The sequence below is a fragment of the Myotis lucifugus genome, unplaced genomic scaffold, assembly GCF_000147115.1.
Source record: "Myotis lucifugus unplaced genomic scaffold, Myoluc2.0 scaffold_29, whole genome shotgun sequence".
Classification (NCBI taxonomy): Eukaryota; Metazoa; Chordata; class Mammalia; order Chiroptera; family Vespertilionidae; genus Myotis; species Myotis lucifugus.
The window spans coordinates 8,738,921-8,745,003 of NW_005871077.1; positions in this window are offsets into that span (position 1 = coordinate 8,738,921).

A 6,083-nucleotide genomic window follows, 5' to 3' on the forward strand; every position below is an offset into this window, starting at 1 on the left:
TAACCCACCGTCTTTGTCAGGTTAATTTGCATACTCACTCCTGATTGGCTGGTGAGCGTACTGGAGGGATGGTCAATTTACATGTTTCTCTTTTATTACATAGGACTAGAGGTCCAGTGCACAAAAATTTGTGCACTCAGCGGGGGGGGGGGGTCCCTCAGCCCGGCCTGTGCCCTCTTGCAGTCTGGGACCCCTCAGGGGATGACCACTTGCTGGCTTAGGCCTGCTCCCTGGGGGATTGGGCCTAAGATGGCAATCAGACATCCCTCTGGCAGCTTGGCAGCCCTCGGGGGATGTCCACTTGCCAGTGGGGAGCAGGCGTAAACTGCAGTCGGACATCCTTAGCGCTGCTGAGGAGGCAGGAGAGGCTCCCACGACCACCACTGTACTGACAACCATCAGCCTGGCTTGTGGCTGAGCAGAGCTCCCCATGTGAGAGTGCCCTGACCACCAGGGGGCAGCTCCTGCATTGAGCGTCTTCCCCTGGTGGTCAGTGTGTGTCATAGTGACCAGTCATTCCCAGTCTTTCTGTTAGGGTCAGTTTGCATATTACCCTTTTACTATATAGGATAGAGGCCTGGTGCATGGGTCGGGGCTGGCTGGTTTGCCCTGAAGGGTGTCCCGAATCAGGGTGGGGGTCCTGCTTGGGTGCCTGGCCAGCCTGGGAGAAGGGCTGATGGCTGTTTGCAGCTGGTCACACCCCCTTCACGGTGGGGGTCCCCACTGGCCAGGGTGAGGGGCTTAGGGCTGTTTTCAGGCTGGTGGGCGACTGAAGCTCCCAATCTCTCCTTTTTTTCTTTTTTCTTTTTTATTCTGGGATTTATTTACCTTCTATGGCTGTCACTTGAGCTGAGAGCCGGCTTTTGCTTTGAGGCCCTGCTCCAGCTCTGAGACCTCGGCTGCTGCAAACAGGTATCTGGGGTTTGTTTGGCTTCTATTATTGAGACACTGTTACAGCTCCAGCTCTGAGGTCTCCGCTGCTGAAAGCAGGTATCTGGGGTTTGTTTTGCTTCTATAATTGCAACATTGTTTCTTAGAGTGCAGCTCAGAGCCCAGCAGCGGCAGGCGGGGAACCTTGGCTTCCTCCATCGCTGGGCAACCAAGCCTCATGTTCGCTTCAGCTGCGTGGCTGCTGGCCGCCATCTTGGTTGGCAGTTAATTTGCATATCGCCCTGTTTAGAACTTCTAAAGCATACAATAAGTAATATTAAAAACAGTAAATAACAAAAGCATATCATTTAAATTAATTAAACTTTAGTAGAAAATTAATTATACTCTTTTTATATGAAAGGGACACATCAAAATAAAACTCTTGATGACAATTATAAAGGAGGTTTAAGGAGTTATGTTTAATGGGAAATATTTATGTCATGCTCAGGAGAGAAATATTAAATGACCATAGTCTTGTTAGAAAAAGATGACAGTGTTTTTTTTTTAAATAAGATAATAAAAAATATAGCAATCTTATCTAATAAAAGAGAAACATGCAAATTGACCGTACCTCCGCAACACCCACAAGCCACGCCCACAAACCACTCCCACAAGCCAATCAGGAGCAAGTATGCAAATAAACCCAACCAAGATGGCAGCGGCCACAGTGCTGGAGCAAACAGGAGGCTTGGGTTGCCCCTGGCGATGGAGGAAGCCAAGCTTCCCACCTGCCCTGGCCCTGTGCTCCACTCAAGGCTACAAAGTTTCAATTATAGAAGATAAATAAATCCCAGATACCTACTTCCAGCCACTCTGGCCTCCGCTCAAGGAGGGTCTGGGAGCCTGGGTTGCCTGGGGCCATGGCCAGCCTGAAAACAGCCCTCAGCCCCTCACCCAGACTGGCCAGGCACCACAGCGGGGTCCCCTGCCCTGAAGGGGGTGTGGCCAGACTGCAAACAGCCGTCAGCCCCTCACCCAGGCTGGCCAGGTACCCCAGCAGGGACCCCCACCCTGAAGGGGGTGTGGCCAGCTTGAAAACAGCCCTCAGCTCCTCACCCAGTCTGGCCACGAGCCCCCAGTGGGGACCCTCACCCCATGGGGGCATGGCCACCCTGCAAACCACCACAGGCCCCTCGCCCAGGCTGCCCAATGCCCCAAGGGAACCCCCACCCTGATCTGGGACACCCTTCAGGGCAAACCAGCTGGCCCCCACCCGTGCACCAGGCCTCTATCTATAAAAGGGTAATATGCTTATTAGACTGGGAGACCTTCCAGGAGACCTTCCGGATATTCTTCTGGACAAAGCCATGGTGGCGGGGCCAAGGTAGAGGCGGTTAGAGGCCAAGAGGGGAGGGCAGTTGTGGGTGATCAGGCTGGTGGGGGGGCGGGGCCATTGGGGGTAAGCAGACCAGCAGGGGGGCCAGTTGGGGGCAAGCAGGCCATCAGTGGGGGTCAGTTGGAGATGATCAAGACAGCAGGGGGGGAAGTTTGGAGTGAGCAGGCCAGCAGGGGGGCAGTTGGGGGTGAGCAGGCCAGTGGGGAGGGATGGTGGGGGTGAGCAGGCCAGCAGGGAGGCAGTTGGGGTGATCAGGCTGGCGGGGGGCATTTGGGGGCAAGGAGGCCAGCAGCAGGGGGAAGTTGGGGGCGAGCAGGCCAGGAGGCAGAGTGTTTAGGGGCAATCAGGCAGGCAGGTGAGCAGTTAGGAGCCAGCAGTCCTGCATTGCAAGAGGGATGTCCGACCGCTGGTTTAGGCCCGATCCCTGTAAACTGGCAGTAAGACATCCTTCGAGGGGTCCTAGATTGGAGAGGGTGCAGGCCGGGCTGAGGAACACCCCCTCCCCCATGCATGAATTTCATGCACCTGGCCACTAGTGTAATCTATAACCTGTAAGCCATCAGATATATAATAAATAATAATTGTTTATTGAGAGGCACTGAATTTTCATTTTACACTAGGACCTGCAAATTATATAGTCAGACCTGGTAAACAGAAAGAAATATTGACTCTACTTACCTAAGGATGAAGTCATGCTATAAGCAAGCAATTAACTAGCAGACTATACTGGTACTTAGGAAGTTCTAGGAGATGAAATAGGCATAGAGGTTTGAGAAGGTCTCCATATAATCCAAGTTTACTCAGGGCTGTACGCATTCACAGAAGAGACCAGAACAGGTGCAAGCTTCCAATGTATCCCTAGCTGGAAGAGCACATTGACCAGAACGGAGGACATATAAGAGGTCTGACATAACATAAATGTTGGGACAGACTTAAAAATGGGCTGAATCTGAATGTGCTTCTGGACCACATGGAACAAAAGTCTTCCTGGCTTAAGGTGTTTGAACACAAACTGCTGATCTTTGGCTGAATGCTAAGTTATACAGACACTCAAACCCTAGGAAATGAGGTTTAAATTTTTTAAAGTAACTGAGCAGAGCCATTAGTAGTCACACATTGTGAGGAGACAAAGTTAGTCTAGGCAAGTCATTAAACAAAAGACTGACAACTGTCTGGGATAAACTCAGAATCTAGAGTTGCAACAATATATTACCTAAAAAGGCCCAGAATTCATCAAGAACAATAAAAATTAGTGGGCATGCAAAGAAACAAAGAAGTATGACCGAAACTCAAATAAAGCAGTGGTCCTGGTCAAAGGGCTCAGTTTGTTGGAATGTCATCCCATGCACCAAAAAGGTTGTGGGTTTGATTCCCAGTCAGGGCATATACCTAGGTTGTAGGTTTGATTCCCAATTGGGGTACATATGAGGTAAACCAATCAGTGTTTCTCTTGTCTCTCTCTTTCTCCTTCCCTTCCTCTCTCTCTCCCTTCCTCTCTCTAAAAAAATCAATAAAAACATATTTTTGGATCAGGACTGAAAAAAAAGCAGTGAGTAGAAACTATATGAATGTCCCCAGATGATGAAGTTAGTAGACAAAGACTTCACAGCAGCTATAATAAGTATGTTCAAAACCTTAAAAGAAACCAGGTTTAAAGAATTAAATGAAAGTATAATAACAATGATTCCACAAATAGATAATCTTAATAAAGACAGAAAATTTATTTTTAAAAGAACCAAATGAAAATTCTGAAGTTGAGAAGTAAATTAACCAAAATAGAGAATATACTAAGAGAGGTCAATGGCAGATTTGAGCTGAAGAAAAAAAAATCAGTGAACTTGAAGATAGATCAGTAGAAATTATCCAATCTCAAAAAAAGATTAAAGAAAAGTTATCAGAGCCTCAAAGAACTACAGGACAACATCAACTGAACCAACATACTTGAAATGGTAGTCCCAGAAGAAAAGAAGAGAAGAGGGGGCAGAAAAAATATTTTAAAAAATAATGGCCTAGCTCAGTTGGTTGGAGCATTGTCCCATACAGGAAAATTTTGTGGGTTTGATCCCAGTCAGACTGTAGTTTTGATCCCAGGTCAGAGCATGTACGGGAGGCAATCTATTGTTGTGTCTTTCTCACATTGATGTTTCTTTCTCTATCTCTCTAAAATGAATAAACATATCATTGAGTGAGAATGGCTGAAAGATTCTAAACTAATGAAAATGCTTCAATATAAAGGTCTAAGAAGCTCAGCACATCTTGAATAAGATAAACATAAAGAGATACACATTGGAGAGATCCAAGATGGCGGCCAACAAGGCAGCAGTGAGGGAAAGAGTTTGAGTGAGTGAAGGAGTGAAAGGGGAGTGCCTGTGGGGCATGTGTGTGTGTGTGTGTGTGTGTGTGTGTGTGTGTGTGAGAGAGAGAGAGAGAGAGAGACAGTTATATTCTGCAGGACTGTTGGGGGTGGGCGGACCAGGCTCCCCTAGTCAGGCAGCCTCTGCTACCACTGCAATCTCTCCCAGGGTAGCCAGCTCTGCTGCAGAGGCCACACCATCTTGAAGGGGAAAGCTGCTGTGACTGGGAGCCCAGCCTCACCTCCACCCATCTGGGGAGCCCTAAGATACTGCCTGGGACCCCACAGCCACACCAGCCAAGGACCTGCTGCCTCAGCTGCAAACTCATGAACACCAAGACTCTAGCCTCTCCAGCCACAGACTCCTAAAAAGTTTGTCCAGGGGGAGACAAAATGGTGGGCGAATAGGTGGACATGTCCTGCACCTTCAGAACAGATAGAAGAAACAGCTGAATAGAATAACATCCACCTGGAAATGGCAAATTAAACACAGCTGGTGAGACAATCTGCAGCCAGAAAGGAAAGAGGACTGCTGGAGAATGGTAGGATTGGGGATCTGGGCTGGAGAGAGAGACGCCTGACTACCAGGACAAGAGGGTCAGAAAAAAACTGCGCTGCACCAAGTCAGCGTCCTTTGGAGACACATATAACACTCGACTGTGGAAGGGGGTCCACAGGGCTGCTGCCAGCCAGGAAATCCAGATCTAAGTCCACAGCCATGGGAGGCTGCACCCCGAAAGGCAGCCTGAAGTTCTACACTGGCCATGCAGTGCTGGGGGGGAGAGAAACGTGCAGCAGTGTGGTTGCTCTGTCTTTATATTTTCCTTGCTTTTACTTGATAAACCCAGTACACAGGATATTTCAATTACAAACACTCACTGAGGCTGCGGTGCAGGTTAAGGTGCAGTTTTGTGGAGGCTAGGGAGCAAGACAGGGAGAGGTGACCAGGAATCCAGCTCTGGGACACTCCGGTTCCTTCAACCCTAAACAGCCATTTTCTCCTGAAGAGCCAGCTGGCCCCTCCTAGGAGCACAGCTGCACCCAGCCTCGAGCTCTGCAGGGAAACAAGGAATCTGAATACCCCCAGGGAGCCCTTGCGGACTGGGTTGAGGGGCCATTTGGTTCCGGAAACTAATATAGCAACACCCCCACCTAGAAACCGTGTCAGAAATAAACACTTGTGTAAATATGATTGAAAGCAGGCAGACAAATAAAGTGGGCAGATTGGTCCTACCTGCCTGAAACCAAGGCTGTGGAAACAGACAAAGAGGTACAGTGGATTGCTGGGAATTTCAACATGGTGCTGACTATCTAACAGGAAACTGAGAAGTGGCAGACAGAACAGTAGAAAGGGGTCTTAAACCAGCCCCCATGGGACATCAAAACTCAGCTGAAGAGAACAACACTTCACTACTTCACTTTTTCATTTTTTAACTTTTACTTAAGAAAAAAATTTTTTCTTTA